General features: G+C 40.2%; 1 long non-coding RNA gene across 2 annotated transcripts in view; it reads right to left on the bottom strand.

Annotated features, from left to right (window-relative positions):
• The window catches only part of LOC114931536 (uncharacterized), a 165631-nt gene that overhangs the window by 74534 nt on the left and 67065 nt on the right, over window positions 1-24032 (bottom strand). For both annotated transcript variants that reach the window (XR_014924923.1, XR_003819685.2), the window contains one exon: window positions 12728-12983. This is a non-coding gene — a long non-coding RNA (uncharacterized LOC114931536). The remainder of the gene's footprint in view (window positions 1-12727; window positions 12984-24032) is intronic.

The raw sequence follows: 24032 nt of genomic DNA on the forward strand, positions 1-24032 counted from the left end.
CGCATCTTGCAACTCGTCGGCAAAGAGAGAGAGAGAGAGAAACCAGGCAAACTCTCGCAAAACAACTCCGTCTTCCTCGCAATGGACATTAAAAGCGTGCGCGGGCAACGGCCCGGTAGCTAAATTTATCCGCGAAATACTGAACATTCCCCGCCACACACCGGCCTCGTTCGTGGCCCGCACGTTTATAGAGCTCGTCGCCGTGTTATTATCGCGGCCGAGAGTTACGAGCATCGTCCGGTCGTGTTCGTCGGGGTTCGTCGAGCCCAGGCCTCGTCTTTAACCGGAGCGCGGCTGGCTGGAAAGTTTCTTTGCGAGATTCGCATCAGAAATAATTCACCCGATTGAGCTTTATTATAGATCGTAAAAACGTGTTTGTAAATATGAGTACGTTTGGTGCCGAATGATGGTCTCTCCGTTGATTCTATGTGGAGAATTAATTTTATTATATGTATAGAATTCTATATGAAGAAGAACAGTAAAAATTAGGATGCAATGTAAAAGATTCTTTTTTATAAATGTTGAAAAGTTTGAAAAGTGGAGAGAAAATTAATTTTTTTTGTGACTTTTTGAACTTTTAATACCGATAACTTGTGTATTTTTATAATATATAAATTGACGACGACATACAAAACTGTATATTTCATATAACAACTATCAAGATATGCATATAGAAAAAATCATTTTTCAAAAATTGAAATAAATTTGTTTTAAATATCAATATTATTATTTTTTTAAACACTGTACGTTTTAGTATCAAGTTTTTACATCCAGTTGCTGTTGAAATGAATTTATTCACTTATGGCACAACGTCATTCAAAAGTGTTGTTAAAAAAGAAAAAAATATTTTTTTTGTTTAATCTCAAATTTTGAAAATATAACGTTACAAAAAAATTAATTCTATATATCCTTTTATTTATTGTTCGTGTAGAACTGTAGAAAATCCTCAAGTTGCATCACCAAACCAACTGACAAAGCCAACTGACATATCTCTATGTATGCGCACTTTTATTCCTATATTTTATAATGTTCTTATATCATCATTATTTCATTCTTAACTCGATCCATACAATTGATATAATACAATATTTTTAAATAATTATTTTTGTACAAGACATATGCATGAAAGAAGAGAAACTATCTTTCTCGAGGCAACCGCCTTATAAATCCACTCTTTTTCGACTATCCTTCGGCATATGAGAGCAATGTATCTCGGGTTCCCGACTTTCAAGGATTCTCAAAGACGGAGGGTTCCCTTTTTATTATATTAAATTGAATATACCAAGATTCCTTGCATTCTTCACATCGATCGTCGTGGCCTCGTCCTCGATGGCCGTACGACGGGTCGCGAAATCTCTCTCGGTAAATTGTTCGACCAAGTTTATTCGAGATCTTTCCGGAAAGAGCGCGCGCGGTGCATCTCGGTGTCGTCCTCGTCCCAAAAGATCGAATTCGAACTCGACGTTCATCATCCCGTTGGCTTTCCGGTATAGACGCGGTATCCGCGATTCCGGGCGAGTTTTTCTTCCCGAAAAGCAAGTAGACAAGCTTCGGGTCCGCCTCGTGGTGTGTCTCGGATCCGTTAAATGGACGGAGAGAGATCGACGGCTATACGGATATACGTGTGGCCGCAAATATTTGCGGAGCGCTTTTGTGAAGTCGCGAGGCAGTTTCTGCCCGCCGTACGAGGAATCCGTTTGCCTTCGAGTAATCACCTCCGTACCTCTTCACCTCGATCGATCGATCGACGAACGGGGTTGAACTTTGTCGGAGAAACGACTCTGGCCGCGAACGAGAAACGTGGAGAAGTTATCGTTAGCTACTTTATTGACACCGCCGATCGGAACTTCAATCTGACTTGTCGCATCTCGAATCGCCGAAATGTGCGATAATTTCCAACTTACGCAACGTAATCTTTTTAACACTTTTTATGTCGGTGGGGAAAAAAGATGTCTATTTTTTTTTTTTTTTTTTTTTTTAGAAAAATACCATTTTGCGCCCTTATTCTTTTCCGATATCTCTCTGCTCTATTATGACCGAAATTTCTTCCTTCTACGATATGAACACGCTATCAGCGTTCTTCTTTCGATATGAATAATGAAGGCAAGTATAGCTACTTTTCTCTCTTGGATGCTGCTGCATCTTCGCTTCGCGTCGCTGCAAGATAGAAGCGGGTGAAAGCGCGAGGGAAAAAAAAAATGAAAAGGAAAATACATAACGAAGCGGGAAGGGACCGTACGACACTCGGGAGAATCGTTTCTCCTGGCGGATACGGAGTATACGCATTAAAGGCATTTTGATATTATGCAAATGCGATTAAGCGCGCGGAAAGTAACATGGTTCGCGTAAGAGAGAGAGAGAGAGAGAGAGAGCGGCTTTGTCGTTCCCTATGGTCTCCTCCCGGGATACTTTCGAGAAAAACGTCGGTGCTTCTGGTGCACGGTGCGCCGTTATCAACCGTATTCCACGTTAAACGCTCGATCGCGAAACGCCGGACGTATAAAATCATATCCGGCGTATGGCGTAAAACCTTAGGTGCTGCCTGCGATTTGCAAATCGCTTCCACGATAATCTGTCGAGCGAGAATGTAATGGGAACGAATCCACGCTTTATGCCCATTCAACAGTTAACTTTGACTTTTCTCCTTTTTCCCACCACCGCTGTTGGTCGTCAATTTTTTCCCCGGACAGCAAAGTAATTAGGTAAAGTAGCACTGTAAAGCAAACTTGGAAATGAATAGGTAACTTAATTTGCAGCAAAAGTTTAAACTATACCAAGATGAAATGATGTTTTGCAATGGATTATGGCTCGGGCTTTTATAAACTTATATTCAGAAACGGCGTTACGTGAATACGATTAAACATATACGGAATAATAATTTTTTATTACAACTATATTTTTTAACTCTTACTTTGTGTATTTCAAATAATAGAATAATATCAGCCATCGTTGTGAGATTGCACGTTGCATAGAAGACAAGTGCATTAGGCGGTCTTTGCAGCCTGTATTGGCCAACAATTATCGATATGTAAACGAGTTCTCAACAGTCAACAAGTGTTGGCTAACTCTATTGTCCAACAAAGTTGTGAATTCAGTTTACACCGAATTTCTTTGATGCCCAACTTTGTTAGCAATCCGCGTACATAGTGTACAGACATACATACATACGTGAACGTTTAGTTTTGCCTCGAATACATCAATTAACTACATATTATAATACGACGCAAGTAAATGAAGGTCCATACAATGGATATTCCCAAATGCAATATGGTTGCAATTGTACTTTCACAGTCATCTGGACTTGTTAAATATTCTACGTCTCGTAAATTCCATTTTATTCACAAAGTTTTTCATTTGCCTATTTAAAAAAATCACAGCCATTATACGAATCCCGCGCGTGTATAATAACGCAGTAATTATACAGCCAAAAGAGAAACGTTAGTGAAGAGACACATATAGAAATATATAATATGCGAACGTTCCACGAAGCTTTTCCGAAACTGAACTAATGGAACCACAACCGTAATGTTTGGTAATATTTGCATGGAATAACGTGTCGGAATGCAGTTTAGCAGTTATAGCGAACGCGAGGCGAACCTTTTGCTCTAGCTCGCGCGCGAGGAGAGGCACACGAATTTACCCCCGGGGAAAATTTTATGCATATGCGGGTCCGGAAGTGGATCCTGTATAATCGCGCGCGCACGTAAATGCGTTCCTATCGATCAATGGTACGTTATGGGACGCGTAGGATATTAGAATACTTCGCATAACGCTGGGGTTTATACGGAACGCCCTGGGCGCGTCCACATACGAAACGCCGACATTCCATTGATGCCGAAATGTACCTATTACGACGACCACGAGGCCGCAGCTCGTGGCTGCGGCCACGAGCTGGCGAGTCCACGGGTCAAACGTGACCCAACCAGAGACTAACCTCGGGTCGAAACGGCTCCAAAACGTCGAGTCGAAATAAATTTTGCGTCAGTATATATATGCGCGCGTTATCGGATTTAGGAAAATATATAACTACGCTCTCTGGTACACGTGACGTCGACAAAAGTCAGGGTGAGGGAGAATTAGAACGGGAGCGAATAAGCTGCGTCCGATATTTGTCTGGTATTTATTTTAATTACGACAATCGTGCCTTTGTAATTTGCGAGCTCGGAGAAAGCTTCGTCTACGCGGGATTCTATTGATAAAATGGAAAATCTCTTTCAGCGGAATTTTATTATAATTTGTTTTGTGTAATTATAATTTTAAGCACACGGGGAAAGTTTGCGAAAGAAATGTATAATTAAATCTATACTACTGTATACATATATATATATATTTATATGTATGTATTTTTATGGCTTACTTAAACGTAAACTGTCTTGTTTTTTCACAAAACGACTTGGCTCTCCATCTCTCTCATGAATTTCATTGCCTAAAATAAAATTCGCCGAGCGTATTAAAATAACGGGAAAACTTCGTCGCGACCCGACGATGATTTACACAGAAATAAGTTACAAGGCTCGTTATAAAGTAAGCGTTGCGGTCGTTCGTCTTAAAATACGACGCATAACGCGTGTATGTCGAACCGTTAGATCGTAACTTCACACATGTGACGATATATACACAGGAGTATTCCTGCGAAAATCTGATATTACACGTAGCGATTATTCAAACGATTATTTGACCAGTCGTTACATTACATGTCCGATAAAACAAAAACGGATATCATTATACGCGAATTGTCAGCAATTTAATCGATCATGTATACAAATGTGTAATTAATACGAATTGTATTACATATCGCATATTAAATGTACATATGTATATACTATATCGCAAAGCGGTAGAGTCAACGTCGCGTGTTAACGTTAAATAAGCATTATACCGTCACATCTCAAGCATCAATCCGTATTTTCGCAATATCGTGTTGCGTAAACGCGTTGGATTACCGTGCGTGCCGAGAGGTTTCTCTATTTACATCATACGCACCAGCGCGCGCTTATGGCAGTAGGTAAACGGACTGTAAAAGATATTCAGAAAGCCCGTGTGTGTTCTCCGCGATAGCGGGCGTGTTTAACTTAGACGAGCTAGCTCCATGTCGGAGCAAAGGTAAGTCGGGGAACGCGCCTCCGCCGCGGCAGCGAGGTTGCATAAAGTCGAGGCAATAAAAATAGTTGTAAAAGTCGGGCGTTATATACCGAGGCGCGTATCTCGGCTCAATTTATGCTAATAGAGTTGGCCCGGTCTGGTTGAAGATGCATTACGTTTATCGCGCTCCGCGCAACGCTCCATGAAGGGCGAGAGAGAGAGAGAGAGAGGGAGAGATAAAGAGAGAGAGGAACTAGATGAGACACGCGCGCGTGATGACCATCCTCGGCTAAATCGATTCGCATTCCACGCGAGATTCACTTTCATCCCTGTCTCCGCGTATACGTTTTATATACATATATATCTCGTTGCGATTTAATTTCGGGCAGGTGCGATCAGCGGCGCTTTTCAACCAAACTCGTCATAAAGACTCTCTTTCTCTCCTGGGAGTGAACGCGACTCTTTATTCTTTTGAAGCGAGTCTGGCGAGTTTTCGCAAGAACATCGTTCACACCTGGACGCCCTATATACCCAAAGTTGGAAATTTTTTGACGTTAAATATTTTATAATTCGGAAAAGTGAAGAGAGAGATTTATGCATGTTTTTCGAGAACATTTCCGCGTTTGCCCTAATTGATTTAATCTATAACGAGAATTTCTCAATTTAGAGAATTATCAAATATCACCGTATCATTTTCCTTATATATCTTATCTATTAGCCGCTCTACATAATTTTCACATTTCGAACTCATTAATCTCTACTTGTTTCTCATTAGAGATGATCACGTCAATTCCATTTTATATCAATATATATTATATACTCTTCATAATTATTCTAATTGTCGTTTAGTTAGCTCGTTATTGTTTTGATATTATTGTGTATTTATTTCTGTGTTTATATTATCTCATCTCTTATAAATCAACGTATATATAATATACTCATGCCGTTCAGACAAATAATCCTAGAGCAGTGATTGTCAATATCTTTTCACTCGCAAATCATATATATTATTTTATTTAACGCGTTTTTAATTTAAAATTATTAAAAAAACTGTTTAATTAAAAAAAAATTATTAACATATATTACATTGTGTTACATTTGCTACAAAATAGATATAAATTTATGCGGACGCTATTGAATACTATTAACGTAGATACTTCAAGAGTTTACAAGCCATTGTCATACAGTACATTAAACTTGTGGTGTATATTAATCAATCTATGTATATCAGTCTATCTCCGGTTTACAGGAAACTGGAACACAACTAGCTTACTTCTAGTACTATGTTACACTACCGCTAATTGTTTCGGAGAACACATATTGTTACATGTAATAAAGTGTCTCGAGTCGAGAGCAACTAGGGTCAGTTTTGAAATGTCATTACAAAAGAGAACCCAGTTCCGTGCGTCGATAACAATTGTGTGTTTTTTACTCGACTTTCGAACTACGATAACACTCGTACATCGATGCGAATACCGATGAAGTAGCAGTAACAGTAGAACTTGGAGAGAAAATACACTTCGCAATCCGAAGCCGTTTGTCTCCAAAAGTTGGGGTGGGGGAGAAAAAAGAGAGTTAAAATATCAGTTAACATGTGCTCTCTTTGTAGTTTTTGTGCCCTAAGTACGTTACAAGCAGTCGAAAGTTACCGCTTGTGCAAAATCACGTTCGCAACGTGCTATTATTTATTGATCCACTTGAAAGAGCGGCAAAGTGGTTTCTTGTTTATTTCAGTCGAGTCAATAAATCCGCGAATACATACAGCGAATACTCCGCCTACTACTGCTGGCAAAGTGTAACTAAAGAAATACTTATTCCATACTCGTCGCGACGTCACGTCAAACTTTACAATATCAGTCCTCCCATTCTACGCGTACAAAGTTCGCTCGATTTCTTTTTCTTCCACGTAAACGGAATTGAATATCGTCGGATTAAAATACGACTCGATACGTCGAATTGAGGGGGGAAACAGGGAGAGACGACTCGGGCAAACGTTTTCGTCGCGATCTGTTTCCGCGCTGTGAGCGATTTTTGCAAGGAAGAGGGAAGATCCACGTCCGCGGTGCGGTTCAGTGACCGTCGTTCAATCTCCAGGCAAATTGAATTTTTTCGGAGATCAAAGAACGCGGTATATAAGCCGGCGGGACAGAGGGAAATATCCGTCCTTTAGGCTTATAGAAACGGACGGATCTGCTCTTTTATGCGGTACTCGCGGACTCGCGAATGCTGCGGAAGGATGCGAAAACTTCCGCCGAAAAGCTTCATTCACGTTGACGGTCCTCCCTCTTATCCGACCGCACGATTATTATCGAGGAATGCGCGCGCACTCCCATGCACGATCGTATAGTGACATTCCCGCGATATTTGACATTCCTGATAAAATTGCGGTTTAAAGTTCTCGCGGCCATTGCGGGCGGATCGCGTTTGTTACGAGATGTGTAAAACAATCGATACACCAATTGTCGCGTATTCGCGCGCGTACACACATATATATTCTCGCCGTGTCGTCGAGCCGATTTCATAAAACAGGAACTATGTTTATTAAACGCGGTGCACCCCGGGGGATAACACCAAAATTTTTCACAATTTTATTCCGCTTGACCAACCTGGACGTATCTATAGATACGAGCGGTTTTTATGTTGGTTTTAATGGTTGTTGTTACGGCTTTGCAGTCTCATCGAGAAATAAATGAATCATTTTGTTGTCGCGCAATTTTGTCCAAATGTCAACACGCAGAGCGTGGTTTATTTTTCATTTGTATATTTCCCAACTTCTTACCGCGGTTTCTGTCGTCCTCTCCAGCTATCGCGGAGCGGATGAAACGACGAATTTCCGTGGAAAGAATGAACAATAACGTCGTGATTAAAATCTTCCCCGGGCAGAAACGGTGGAAACGGAACAAGTTGTTATCCGAGCGAATTCTATCGCGTTCCTATTTCCGTTCCGCGGATACGCGGCCCGATTCCCAGTGCGCTATTTCTCATTACATGTTTCAACGAACTCTGAGGCGCATGTATGCTAGGTACCCGTTTCCGTATTCTATAGCTCGAACCGAATAACGTTTGGTACCTGGTATCCCATTGAGCGAGCGCGCACACGGTGCACCTCTTCCGATGTTGATACCGTTGCCTGCCATTGTGAGCACACCTGCCGTTGGTGGTCGAAGATGCGAGAAAAGAGCAAAGAGTCTGGCGGAGTGAATTTGCGGGCAAACGCCGGGCGAGAGAAAAAAATTGCCATATAATTCACGACAATAACGAGAGAGAGAGAGAGAGAGATCGAATTGCTTGGCGGTTATCACAGTATACTCGCGGAAAATTAATCCTTTAAATTGCCCACTGGCAATTTTAGCTCTATCGCGGTTTTTTTTTCTCCCTATTCATTGCCACGTTCGAGAGAACGAACCATTGACGCAATATTTTTTATGATTTTATTATTCTAAAAATTATCAAAGATATCGGCTGGAAATATTTCATTCCATTCGGGATATGTCCCGCGAGTCGGGACAATGTACGGATTAATAATAGAACGCGCGATTTATTAAAGCTTTGAGAGACAGTTTTGCCGGAAAAAGGTTCTCGTCTATATATAGCTATATTCAAACTCTTTCTTCACGCGATGGGAGAATTCAACACCACGAAAATCATGCACATTTATAAATGACGTTTGCCGCGGTTTGTCACCTTCCTTAATATAATTAATATAATTAATATAATTCGCGCGAAGAGTCGTATATTTTGTACGAAAAGAAATGCTTCGAGCGGATGTTGGAGAAGGGACGATTTTTCTTAACGAGAAAGTACCAAGTTTGACACCCCGTCTAACTTGGCATCCACGTCGCATCCGTCGCAGATATATATATATATATTCACGGAGTAACAGAAGCGCGCTTCGCGCCAGAGAAACTTATTCGCGATAAAAACTTATCGGTCCGCCACGCCACGGTGCACAAGTAAGTTGTTGCCGAATTTCGGCGGGTCTCGTAGAATTTCCTATGCGGCGTGGCTTTCGCCGCAAATCCCAAACCGGCAGCCTTGGGAGAAGCCTCGTCCAAGTACCGTGCAATTTGTAAAAGTGCATCGGCGCGGCGGCCGAGTCCATCGTCCAAATGAAAAGCGAGTGCTACGTGGGCGCCCTTACGCCGACTTTCTACCGTCTATATACCGCCTTTTATCGGCTGCGAGTGTACGGGCCGAGTTAATTAAGGAATACCTTTCGCGTCGAAGCTAATATACTCGAAACAGATCGAAGACAGCGGGTTAAGCGCGGTCGGGAGACGAGACGTCCGTACACTTTGTTAAGTAACAACGGATGCGATTAAACGCCATGCGACAGAAAAATCCCTTTATTCGTTAAATGTTTATTACTCGGATATTTTTGACGGTTTCTTCAATACAGAAAATATTTATTTAATCGATCCTCTTCTAATTTTGAAATAGCCAATTCTGTACAATATAAATTTATTTTAATTGTAAATGTGTACCTATACTAGTAAAATATGATAAATCTTTAATTCCAGACTTTATTTAGAATTTCATACGAAATATAGAAATTACTTGGACACATTTATTTTTCAGCTCGAATCGTGAAATGAGAATCTTTATCCAGAAATAGCAAAAATAAATAATTAGACATCAAAATGAATGCTTTTACTAATTGGATGAATTTGTTATGTGTCGATTATATTAATCGAATAATTTTATATATGTTCGAAATATTCATCTTTAAATTTCTTAATATAACAGAAATGTATCAAGATAATCATGTTTTGCTAATTCTGTTAAAACATAAATTTGTACAAGATTCATACATTACAAGTGAGAAGTTAACAACATATATATATAGATTTATTAATGTCAATTAAGTAATTACATCAATTAAAATATAATTTACGGGAAAAATTATATCAGAGTATCTAAAATATGAAACATGTTTATGCAGTTTGTAAACTAACAAAAATATCTAGAACAAAAAATTACGTATTTTTCATAAGTGAAAAAATTAGAAAAATGCAATGTATTTAAACATATGTTGATGTGTGATTTAAAAAATGTAATTTAAAATAATTTACTTTAGAAATATGAAAACATGCGAAAAATAAAATGAACAAATGTTATAGGATTAAGAGTGGATTGTAGAATTAATTAAAAATGAAGCAGATTCTTTAACAATTGAATATGAAAGAAAACTTAATTTATAATTAAATAGAGCCGGAGAGAGAGAGAGAAAGATGAATGGTGTAAATGGGTCCGGAAGTGCTGTAGCTCCGCCACTGCTCGGAATAAACAGACGTGTTTCACTTACGGGGGCAATTTCCAATTCGTCATTGTTGTGTCGCGCGCGGGGTTGAATCTTTGAACCCCTCGTTCCATCGTCCGTTAATGATCGGATACGATTCTATTGTTCCTCGAGTGACGCTCGATGCGAGGAACGCGATAACAAGCGCCGACTGACGCGAATCGTAGGACATAAAAACGGATGAAAGGGGCGAATGTGAAAAAGAAGGAAAAAATGGCGACTTTGTAATCGCGCACTTCCTCCTACGATGCCATTAACCTAACCGAGCCGTTCTCACGGGCTGTTAATATCGCGGACTCGCTTATATACACGAAGCAGCGCTATTTAACGTCGCGCGGAAGGAAGCTATTGCGGAGAGACGCGATGTACAAACGTTAACCCTTGTTCTTTAAAATGCTCTCATTCGAGAGAGGCTAAGATATTTTTCCCAGCGATTATTTAGACGTGCGGAGAATTATATATGGCGAGAGAGATTTTGCTTTTCGGATGATTCATTTATTTATATGCATCGCGCGATCGATACCTGTTCTATATTTAAATAACAACGTAATTTCAGAGAATAGAGAATTTTAATCACGCCAAGTTCTTTTTATCTGCTTATGAAATAATAAAGACTCAACTTTATTTCCATCTGTTGATTTATTATTGAACACGATCGTATGCCGCGTTTTGGAAAAGAGATATCGATCTGTCGAGGATCTCCTGTTCTCTTCGATCGAGAATTGCAGTCGAGATAATCACTTGCGTGTGGAAACCTGTTCGCGTAAATGCAATCGCAATGACCCACGGTATTTATCATCATCGTTGAACAAGTATACGAGGAGTAATTTTACGAAACGATGGTCTCGGGAGTCTCATCTTTCCTTCGTTCGCCTGTCGAACAGGTTTCGCACCGCTAGCAGAACTGAGTTTTCTGATCATCCGACGTAAATTCGTGCGAGATATCGCGAACGCAGCAAGTGGATAAATCAATTCCAAAATCTGGCAAATCTCTCTCTTTCTCTCAAGCTTTGATATAAACGTATCGCGACGAAATCGTTCAAGTGCTTAAGCATATTGGAAGCCAGTTTCACTTTGCGAAAGCGTCGACAAAGTATAAGCATCTTGTGAAAAATTTCTTTCCGTGTAAGGAAAAAATGTTTCATTTATGTACACGCTCTACGATGTTATTACGAATGAACAGTCGTGAAAATGAAGACGAGGGAAATGAAAACTCTCGCAACTCTCGTATTTCTCAGACGAGTGGACGGATAAGAGTGTGCTGCTCCGATATCGGATCGTGCCGTGTATATCTGGAACGAGAAGATCGTCTCTCTCTCGCGCGCGAACTATTCCATGCACGTTTCATGAATCATAGATATCGACAAGGGGTATCAACATTATCTTCGCTGATCATTTTCGAGGGATAGTTTCTCCCGCGCGCAAGATTGTAGGTACGGTGTATCCTTTTAATGAAGCGCGCGGTTACTCGAGCGCATCCGTCTTCGCTTTCACGCTCTCTCCATCAATCATTTATCGTAAAGCCAGCGATCTTAGTCCGGTCTAATCGTACACCGCAAACGACACCGAGAACCCAAATTACCAGCATCGCCCTACGTTGCGCGCCCGTAGATATAACTAACGTCGCTTAACGAGGCTAGTCGACCAGATCTAGTTTCTACTAGCCGGATGCGGCTCGTGTTCCATTGACCGCGACGTTATTGGCTTTCTAAAGGCACTACGATTACGTAATTTTCATTAAGCTTTGTACGGGTATATACTTATTTTTGCAAACGAGACAGAAGCAAATTTAGAGTAAACGCTATTTGCCTTGTTACTGCTTTGCGTGTGTATTTATAGTTGCTTTCAATAAAACTAAAATAAACTGTAATTGTTTCCAAACATATATATTTGAAAAAAAAAGATGTGTGTGCGTGTGTGTTTCGGTCACTGTAAACTGTGTTAAACGAAAAATAGCGATTAAAAATGAAATATTCTAAAAAATTCAACGCGCGTTACTTTATTCACTACTCGTCTTTAGTTAGAAATTTTTAGAAACGAGTTATTTATAATTTTTTTCATTTCTATGCAATTTTTATTAGATATTTATTAGCAAGTTTTTTTAAAAATCTTGGTCATAAATTATAAAAAATAAACCAAAATTTTTAGTAACGTAATATATAAAATTTTATATAAATACGCGTTTCTTATTTGGGGGAAACTTTAATCGAATCTTTTTATACAATCTGACAAACTATTTGCATATGTAAGATATATCTTGTTGTATCGCTTTTCTGTTCTCGCTCGTAACATCAGCGAACAACATCCGGTTTGATGTGAAGAGAAAACGTAAAGATACATGCTTACTTAACTTATGTCAGATGCCAAAGTTACGACTATTCTGGACGCCAATCTGTATGCTGGCAGCCCGCGAGTTGGCCTGTAAACGCGATTGTATCACTGCGAGTCACGGCAGCGCTAGACAGCGTCTGTCCTCGCTTCCTTTCCTCTCTTCTTTTCCTTTCCTTCCTTCCTTCCTTCCTTCCTTCCTTCCTCGTTCTCTCGTTATGTTTACGTTGCGATATCCGGCAGTTCGATCGGGCAGCTATCTCTGATATCTGAACTGTGGAAAGAAAAACAAACTGTGTATATCTGCGTCGTTTGAGTTTTATGCACAACGGCGGCATCGTCTGCACGCGCACGCGACTCTTACGGGGTAGGAAAAAAGAGGGAGAGAAGAAAATCATCTCCGATAAAAATTCTCACACGTATGCGACACACGACGATGTTCCTTTCTATGTCTACTATCGCGAATATTGTTGGCCAAAGTAAACCGAGCAGCAAATTCTGCAATATCGAGGAATCAATTTATTTTTTATATCTTTTTAGTTTTCAATCTGGTTTTTCCTCGCTTCCATATAGTTTCTTAAGCATACCGTGTAATTAATTGTTGCCTATTTAAATATTAAATCTATATTATTAACTAAGTTTATTTTCACCATTTAATTTAATTAATTCATAAACGTGATCACGACCGTAATCAGGTGTAACTACGATGAAAATAGAATGATGCTCGGATACAATAAAGTAATTTGATACTATACATGATCATTAATTGTGTGTTGTTCATTTATACGTATAAAACGGAAATGGATATTTCCAGGCGAACAAACGTAATTGACTGCCATTGTTTAGATATCTCGTGCCATGCTTCGCTTTAAATGTCACAGAGCAATAATATATATCGCTTTTAATGACCCCTAACGAATACACTATGTACACGGTGTCCTATACGTAATTGCAATTTTTTCTCAGCCATATAAAATATATACGCTTGAAATTATTTAACTCTTAACCGTTTCTTCAATATTGACAAGAACAATGTATTTATTTTCACGATTTCCAAATCAAGTAAAAATATTTACATTTCCTACATATATATCGGACTACAGAGTACTAAGTGTATACCAGCGAAAAATAAACGCGAGTTTGCGTAGCGGGAAAACGTAACAAAAGTGTCGACAGTCAGCAAATATAAATTATCCCGTGTATCACTATTCGTGTCTTCCTGTCTGCTTGTCGCGGTAAAGCTGTTTTTCTAAACGCGCACATGCACGACCTAAAAATAGTTTACGACTAGTAGATCGCGTTAGCTGTGTTAGCTCCTACTAGTTGCAATAGCGAGGGCACCGAATAGAAAATGAATTCGGTGTCAAATATCAAACAGACCGACGTAACTCTCAATTAGTACGACCGCCCGCGCGATAGATGCCTTTTGTATATACATATGTATGTGTGTGTGTGGAAAAGACACGAGACAGGCTGACAGACGTAAAGGGAGCGAAAAGAAATATCGTATATGCGAGTAAACGGCACGATCGCGCGAAATCGAACTGCCATTGAACTCCACCGCGAAACTCGGCTCTGTAATTGGATTTCGCGGAAACTTGATCGTTCATTGGAATTATTTTTGAATAGACTATTTATTTCATTTTTTTTTAGCCCGACGCGCAGAATGAGCTATTTCGCGTCGGACTGATTTCAAAAACTAAATGAATAGGCGCTATTTCAACACTTTCCGTTTAAAAAATTCATTTAGGATATTTCGAGATTTCAATTTGGCTTGCACGTACCGCGAACCGTACGTATATATAGCGATCTATATAAAAATTTGCACAAAAAAGCCTTTTCGATAGAATTGTCGCGTGTGTTTACGAGAGACGTTCCGTATAAATCATCGCGCGATTGGTGTGGTTTCTATAAACCCATCAACAAGTCGCGTGTCTATCAGAAACACCCCTGTGTACCGCATGAGAATTATATAACCGCATATCCTCGTATTGCGGAATCAACAGGGCCAGTACAATGTTCTCTCATATTTGCCATTATTGCTTGTACACGGACACATTATGTGGACCTGTCTAGAGGCGCGAAAGCCTCTCATCGACGTCGCTCACAATAGGCTTGTGGCGGTTCACTCTTATCGGGTTATCCGATCTCCGGGGGATGTTTTCGTTTGAGATGTTTGAGGAATGTATCGGAGGCTACAAGCTATAAATCTTTCCAAGAGATAACGCAAACCCTTGACCGTAAATATTTTGCACCTTTTTCTTGTTTCTTGACCTTTTTAAATTGGGCAATTATTTTCGAATAAAGGATTTTACCTTGTATCGTTAAGATATATCCGCGAACGTAATTTATATCAGTAATATCCTTCCATATTTTTATATACATATATAAGGTATATAAAAAGAGATAATTGATTTCTTCATTTTTAATAATTAATTCCGCAATATTTTAAGTTTTATTTAATTGTGATATTTAAAGCTAATTGATTTAATCTAGTATAGATGTGTCTAAAAAGGAAAAGAGGACACGAGACGATAGGTATTTTATTATAGATAACTTGATCTCTCGAGACGCGATTTTGCTTTAATTGTTAGTTTTATCCGTAAGAAGGGTGGAAATAATACTGGCAGCCTACGCTTTCGCGTTAACCTCTGGCAATACTCGAAGGAAATCACCGCCTGAGACTTTAATTCCTCGATTATCCTACATTGCCCCGTTAAAGGATATTGCTGGCGTTATGCAGGTTCTACAGGATAGCTTCTAACCCGCTTGTACAGCTTTTTCTCAGCGTAAATCGGAAGTGATCCGAGTATATCCGAGATGTGCTCCGTCTACTTCTTACTTAAGAAATCCCCATAAACACGCGCGCCGGCAAATTTATACACTTATTATACAATACGAGTTACCAAGTGACGGATATCTCTAATCTTTTCGTTGCGAATTCTCTGTACATCGAATAAGAGAAAATTGAAACATTTATAATCCCGCGAGAAACGAATTGCGTTATATATATATATATATATATATCCTCATATTTATTCTGAAGAATATAATATATATATATATATATATACATTGAAACCGATATTCGTGAAAGATTCTAAAAATGTTACATTATATTGAAAGAACTGAAAAAAACCCGAATGATATATTATGTAACTTGAAAGTCTTTCTATATTCGTTTCATTTCTCACGGAAAATTTTCCGCGTATTCTCCGAGAAAAGTCATTGACGTAAAAAATGATATTCGCGGATTGTCAAGACGAAGAAGAATCTCAGCTTGAAAAAAAGCTAAATCTACTTTTATTTCTCTTTTATATCTCAACTTTTTTCAGCCATTTATTACGAGATTAATCGTGTATCTCGCGATTAAAGAAGCGAGCCACGTACAACAGCTTATACTGTAATTTCTTACTTATTAACTGCTTAACTTGTTTTCTGGATTAAAACTCAAATAACCTTCCTTAAGCACATCGGCGTCCTTGTGTGCCGGGGGTACGCAACTACTTCCTCCCCTGTCTCGCGGATAGGATCAACCCTGCTCTCGTCTCTGTGCTATTGCGCGCATATTGCCAAGCGATTACCCGCGACAGTGTCGCGTTTTCCGGGTACCAGGTCGGCTCGCGCGCGTCGGTTCTTTTTTCTCATCCCCTGTTCCGGTAATGGAAACGTTTGGGCGCAACGGTTCTATCTTTGCCGATTCGGATTGAATTGCCTTTCCGGTTATCGTTGGTATTACTATCGCGGTCGTTATCCTTTTCCTCTTTTATCTCGCTGCTCTTCTTCTATCCTTCGCTCCATCTATACGTCGCTGCTGCTCGTTGGAAAACGGCCTCGTTGCTAGGTTTTCAGAAAATATTCCGATGTTAAGCCTCTCTCGACCGGAGAGGCCGTACGATGCTCCACAGAAGACCTACAAGATGGCAAAACAGCGAGCGTCGCGATATGCGAAGCGGAGCAAAGAGCGAGAGTTCGGTGATATAAATGCAAGTATATCTGTATCAGATTGCGAGAATGGAGGAATCGTGTTTTTACAAATACTATAATCGTATCTCGCAGAATTAGCATATGTAGGACGCTTCGAGATAACGATTGGAAATATCTTCATTACCTCCAATTATATATATCGAATTAAACATTAAAATACTTAGCTCTTCAATCTTCCTATATTCCATTTTAATATTAATAATTTAATAAACTCGCGGTAGAGAGAAAGATTAGTTCTCTCTTTTTCACAGGTCAAACATTTCTCTGCCGTAGAATATAAAAAATATTTGTGCGACTCGATGGAAAAAGCAGGATACACGCACATTTCCCTATTACGAGCGGGTCATTTATTGGAGATGGGACACTCTTCGAAGAGCAAAATTCTGCCGACACGCAGTGTCGAATGTCCGCGCGCGCATTGTCAGCGTCTTGTTAATCCTCCCGCATCGTCAATCTTGTTCCCGCCGATGCAGCCTCCCATTTTCCCATGCTTCTCCCGCGGAAACACAATACGAGTGTCCCGCTCGCTGAAAGCGCGACAAAGTCTGGGGAAAAATCGGGAGCGTGCGGAAGACGCGACATAGCGATGGCAAAGTATATATACACGTGCATACATGTCACATCGGCTACGGTGACATCGGTACTCTTGACCGGGATATCGATACCTCTCCCTCCCGTATTCTTGAACCTCGCATGGGCGTTTCGGCCTCGAAACGTTCGCGATGCGCCGGGAAAGATCGCAGAAATATACGCGGGAGTAAAGCCGTATTTGTAACTGAGAATCCGCGCTGCTGCGTGTTGTACGCGGATTGTAAAATGTAGGTCAGCAAGCTTGGATTTTTCATTAGGATCCGGCGGACGGTTCTTTTAAATTAATTATCCGCCTACGTATGTTTGCACAACATTAAGTGTTATGTTAATGTAATTTTGTAATTTTGTAATTAAAAAGATCAGTGTGCATATATATATATATATATATATATGTATATTCGTCTATAAACTGAAAACGGCCAAAACGTATATATAAAGCCAACCTATGTCGGCGAATGTTTTCTTTCTCTTTTGGTTCTATGCGCACAAAACGCTATAATTTCTATGCTAAAATGATTTGAATATACCAATTATATTTTGTGGTTATAATAATGTAACGTATATACGTAATCGATATTTATACAAGACACAGTATTACATTTAACATCGCATTTGATATCATCCGAGATATGTACGTTTCGAGTTTGATTCCGCGAGCTATAAAATTTCATTTTATATCATAATATACGCAATATTTACACGAATATATACAGCACCGATGTACAGTACCATCGACATATATATTTTCAAGCTTTCGTTGTTCGCATAAAATTGAAATTTTATTAAAATGCACGAAGAAATGTACATCCATTCGAGTACATAATTCTATTAACGTACAATACCAAATATAGATGAAATAAGAAAGTCGTCCTGGAAAGACTTATACATCCATGGCACATATGTGTCTCGTTCGGCCAAATATATATATATATATATGGATTCTTTGGTCAATTTGGAAACGATTTTTCCTCAGCGAAAATGTCGAAAAAGGTCATCATTTTTTACAACTTTCCAATATTTGTCATTATGTATCTTTATAACTAAACCTCGAATTAAAATTTTGTTATAGTAAACTCTACCTAAAATTAACTGAAGAATGTAATTATGTTAGACTTTTAACTCCAAAACGTTTAGTTTTCAAAAAACCCATTTTTTCAATCGCTTATAACTCAAAAATTATTGACTTGTCAACATTTTTGCTAAGGAAAAATCGTCTCCAAATTGGCCAGAGAATCCGCCCTTAATCATTGGTCCGTTAGTTACCGGACACCCTGTATATATACTTTCTTTTTTTGCCGAGAAATCGAAAACACGGCGCTATTATTGCGATCCGAACTATGGATATTCCCGGGATCGCCGTTCACGATAATGTCCCGCAACGCGGCGTTCTCGAATAATCGGAGACTGGCTTTCATTTCGAAGGCGATGCACGTTGCGGCGCGCTTAATTGGCGCGAGGGCGGCTCTGTTCGTTCGCGGCAGGAAACCGGCGCACGCTAATAAATGAAGCGCAGACGGGAAAGCTCGCTTAGCACGTCAATTTACGTTTTAATTTCTCTCTTCCCCGGCTCTTACCTCCCCAACCCCTCCATTCTTTCTCCTTTCGTTCTCTCTCTCTCCCTTTGCTCGCCACTATATTCTCCCGCCTTGCCGCTTCCCCATCTGTCAGAAGCGATATATACGGTCGCCCATTCCGCATCTGTAATGACATAACGACGGCCGCATCTAGTTGTCAATAACGTGATATCCAATAACTTAATTATTCCACTATACGTAGGCGTGTTGGGAACAGTGCTGGATGCTCTAAATCGATCAGCAGCGTTTCGCCCTCGTCGAACAGGACGAACAACTTAGGGTTCGTATGCGGGAATCGCGAAGTATGCGCTCGCGTATTATCCATCAACGGTGTCAGAATGTCTAATGGGTAAATAATGCTGGTCTACGACGTATCTACGTGCGGTTGACCATATAAATTATCCTTTATACGTGCATTATGCAACCGACGGCGTGACAATCTGTATAAGCGACACTTGAGCCTAATTTCGGTTGAAAACATTTTTTATCACACTTTTGTGGAAGCGTTATTACAGAAAGGAACGAAGAATTGCTAAGTTGTTTTGAATATTTTTTTTTAACGTGAAATTATCGGATATATAAATGATTGGCACAGACTTCTATATATATATATATATTATATATAGGTCACGTGTATTTCTCTAAAATTATACTTTGTTACTTAAAAAATCATGATTAAGAATCTTATTATTAGTGCTATTTTATAACATTTCTGTCCATATTAATTAAAGTTAATTAAAGTTTAAAAAATATTTGTCTCTTCTTCTCTCTTTTCCACTTCGATTTATCGTCTCTGAAAAATTTCAAATAACAATATGAAAACTGACAGAACATTATTAGCTTAATTAATTTTTAATCCTCGCGTCGCAGAAACGATTCAGTTGGAAATTATTTTAAAGTCGATCGAAATTATTGCTTTAACGCGAGCCGAATTAATAAAATATCGAAGCAAAAATATCGACGAGTCTTAACTTTTGCAAATTTCACACATTTCGCGCATTTGTCGCTCTCTAAATCGTTCCTCGCTTTCTACGCGTTCGCAACAATTTGCAAGTATTTTAGCTCCGAATAAGGAGCTTCGAGGACGCTTCGAACTTTTACTCGGTTCGCGCGGGCTTCGTACTTATCGGACCTTTTCACTCGTCCAATCTCGAGTGCGTTCGAGAGTGTGGAATAGCTTAATACTCGAGTTACAAGCATCAGACTCGCAGCAAACTCGGAAGCAAAATGTCCGAGGCGAACAAAGCGCTCGTTCATCAACCATCCGGCAATGGTCAACGTCTGATGGTAAATAATCTGTAGGGGTAGCGTAATAAATCTAGCGACGAAGCACGCGGGGAAAACACTCTCGTTCTTTCTCCTTCGTAAAGTTTGCGTTTACTGTTTCTCAACCGGTTCCCCAAAGAAAACCGCAAATATTTGGCCTTCGTATGGAGATTGAATATATTATGCTCAAAAATGTGCTCTGTTTGAGTTAACTCTTCGAAGGGGAACTCGACGAAGGAACGCGCGCCGTTTATGTAAAACATATGCTTCGTAATGTATCATATCAGCATATGACATATGTATGTATGTATGTAGATCCATACTTAATAACATATGTAGACTATCGGTTATTTTTGTTCCGTAGAAACGCTACAACGTTATATTCTCGACAAAAATTTCCTAATATAATTATGTAGGTGAAATTTAAAATTCTTTCTTTTTCCAATATAAAAATCCTTCCAAGATTCTCACACATATATATATATACACATATATTTGACAAGAGCGCATTTCGCGCTTGGCTTGAGCTACGGTCGCTTAACGATCTCTCGGGGTGTCGGTAGTCGCGTTCCGTTCTCCTTTTAACCGGGGCAAGTGCTAAAAGTGAGGGAACAACGGGGTGGACAAAAATCGTCCCGTCGAGTTTATCTTTGCGATAAAAGTTTACCTTTCGTTAGACGGGAAGTGCCTCGGTTTCAGAAGGCACTTACGTGCCGCGCGCTTTCTTGCGCTCCTTCTCAACCCGTGATTCGCGCGAGAAAGTATACGGTTGACGACTCCGCTTCTCTCTCTCTCGGAAAAGTGAACAAAACCCAGCGAGTAAGCTCTTGTTTCGGACAAAGTCAAATATCGAAACGACGGCAAGTTCGAGTTTCGCGAAGGAGGAAAGAAAAAAAAAGGGAGAGATCCAATCCGCGGTACTTACTTCGCCTCTAATTACAACGTAACTTCCCGACGAGAGAAAGGTTGGCCAACGATGCGGGCCAACGATTTATCGCGGCCGGCATATTGCCGAGATATTTTCTCACCGAATCTGGCTAGTCTAGGAAAGAAGACGAAGGCGGCAGCGGGGAACTTCTCCGTGAAATACGACTTTGAGCGAAAGCTCAGCGTCCAGGGAGCGGGTCTCCCTTTCTCTATACGAAAGAAGTCGCGGAGTCTCTAGCTCGTAAAAGGCGAGATGCGAGTTTGCCGGGCCCTCGGGAAAAATGAATGAAAAATATTGTCTCGGACACAATGGCCCCCAGAATCCAGGGTGGGATATCCCCTGGCGTCGTAGCCGACGCTCTTCACGATAGAGGGTGAGATCGGCCACATCTCGTGAGCGAGAAAGAGGGTGGGTAGTCTTGCCAAAGGAGGTGGGGGTTGCGGGAGTAAGTTATAGGCTAGGATTACGAGATTGCCGCGAGGGGATTACGACGATGGCTCCTGGGACGTCCAATCTCAAGGATAAACACTTTCTGACGTTCTTACGCTCAGCTCCGGCTCTCCCTCTCTTTAGCGCCATACTTATTGGACCGTTTCTACTCCCTCTTGCGGCCTTCCCGAACGCGTTCTTTGTCCTCTGTCTCGCGCCCGCCATCACGGGGCCATCACCCTGCCTTCTCGCTTATAAAGAGCTCTCTCTCTCTCTCTCTCTTTCTCGCGGGTCGCCGACTACTCGCGCGCGAGAAAACTCATTTCTCGCTCTTTCGGCTTCTCGTGTTTTTGACGTGAACAGGCGCATCTATCGAGAAAGGTTTGGAAAGGACGTAATGAAGACCTTTCACGGTTTCGGCCCAAGTGGAGGGACGTGCCCCACGATGAAGCGTTTGTCAAACATTCTTGTTTCAAAGTGCAAGACGGGGAAAATAAGGCGAAAATGAGAGGAAATGGAAGAGAATTTTTGGGGGACGCGATATAAGAATCGAGAAACGATCTCTCTTTAGACGTAAATGTAAACGCAAAGCAACATCTATAGATTCATCGTTGCGTAGTCACTATTATACGAGTTAAAGCGCACTCTCGCCCATCGTACGCGAGCAGAACTGTTTGATAGCTCCTGTTAACGAACGACAATCGATTTATTAATAATTTCGTTTCCGGCATCTCGACGAAACATTCCGCGGGAGATAATTAATCCATTCTGCGGAAATGTAATATTCCGATGTATCTGCGCGTTTACTCGGAGAGAAGTAGATTACCGCATAAACCGATGCACGCCAACCGATTAATAGTGCAGTATTTAACGATCCACACCGTTCGCTTAATATTTCATCAAAGTTTGATCGGTGTCACGTACAGCGCAGTGTAGCACTTATTTAAACAACGCCGATCATCTCTCGTTTCTCGCATATATCGCGCAATGTTTACGAATTGTGGTTTTATCGAGAGCGTTTAATTTCGGAAGACAGACTGACGAATCGAAATCGATTACTTCCTAATGAACGCGTCCGAGTATAATATTTATCGAGAGCCGCTCGCTAATTTGACACACCATATCCGCGAGATGTCGCTCGAGACTTTCGACCGAGGGTGGGAAAACGGGGGCGAGAAATGCGCTTTGACGGACTTAGGGAGTCCGTCCAAAGCAACCACCGCGACCGAAAACTTTTCTTCCACCGTGCAAAGAACCATTTCCCACTACTTTTACTTCACCTCTTTTATACCACACCTCCTACGGCGGCGCATCTTCATCCCCCGTTTCTTCCCTACTTACCTACCTACCCTTATTCCTTCCCTCGCTCATTCTATTCTCGACGGAACTACAGAAGTTTAGGAGGGATGCGTCTCTCGGACCTCCGAGTTGGCTCGTTCTCGACTTAACCGATATACCCGGGCATAATAATTCCCGCGCGCGAGCTTTTCCTTAGGTCTTAGCAGAGAGCGGTGAATTCATTAGGAAGTTTCCACGCAGGCGTGCATCCGCGAGAATTTAAATTCAATGTTTAAAATTGGTATTTCTTATAAAACCTCGTGCCGGGGATATATATGAGGTGCGGAGAATCGAGGCGCCCGCGGTGCGCCTCGATGACGAGAGAGGGAGGAAGAAAAAGAGAGTCGCAATTTATTATTCCGCTGGCCAACTCCATCGGAGCGAGAACGCACGTAGAACGTATATATAAATATGTCTGCGATGTATAGTAAACGATTTTCACGCGCGAGAAGTTTACGCGCGAAATTAGTACGAAATAAACGGGGCAGCTTTATAACGCGCTCTCTTAGAGATTTGATAAATTATATAATGATATAAGTAAAGGGAGAATCGTTTCCTTTTAAAAATCATCGTTGATTTTCTAAACTTTCTTACAACAATTTATATGCATATCCCATTAAAATTCATAATGTTACAAAACTCGGTTTGCACCACTTTCGATATAAGCGGTTTAAGTGTATCGTACTATACAACTTTAATAATATAAGTAGATTGGAGAAAGAGCAGAAATGTATTTCGATATTAATCAACAAACTTTTATAATATTACACCGGACGTTCTAATGAATGGATATCCAAATATCATTTGACTTGGTGTATATTTTCCCTGATTTTTCGCTGACATAAATTGAATAGTATTATATATGAGATGTATTTCTATATTCGAAAAGAGTACGAAGCAAAAACTGAGAACCTATAAACTACTGAATTATAATAAATAATCTCCAATTCGAAGATAATATACGAAACTATCTTTACATCTTCTTATATATTTTCAGAAATCCATTTTTAATAAATACCAAGTTTTCAAGGATGCTAATTTTTTTATAAAAATCTCCAGTAGACGATACCAAATGATTTATGTAATATGTATTCAACAATATATTTTAACACATTACGAACGTATGACAAATTCCAGTAAAATATTATATCCCAAATTAAATCATGTAATTCCAAAACCTTATTTGCATCAAAAGCTCGAATCGCGATTA

The sequence above is a fragment of the Nylanderia fulva genome, unplaced genomic scaffold (assembly GCF_048542155.1).
Source record: "Nylanderia fulva isolate GAGA-0341 unplaced genomic scaffold, ASM4854215v1 Scaffold27, whole genome shotgun sequence".
Lineage (NCBI taxonomy): Eukaryota > Metazoa > Arthropoda > Insecta > Hymenoptera > Formicidae > Nylanderia > Nylanderia fulva.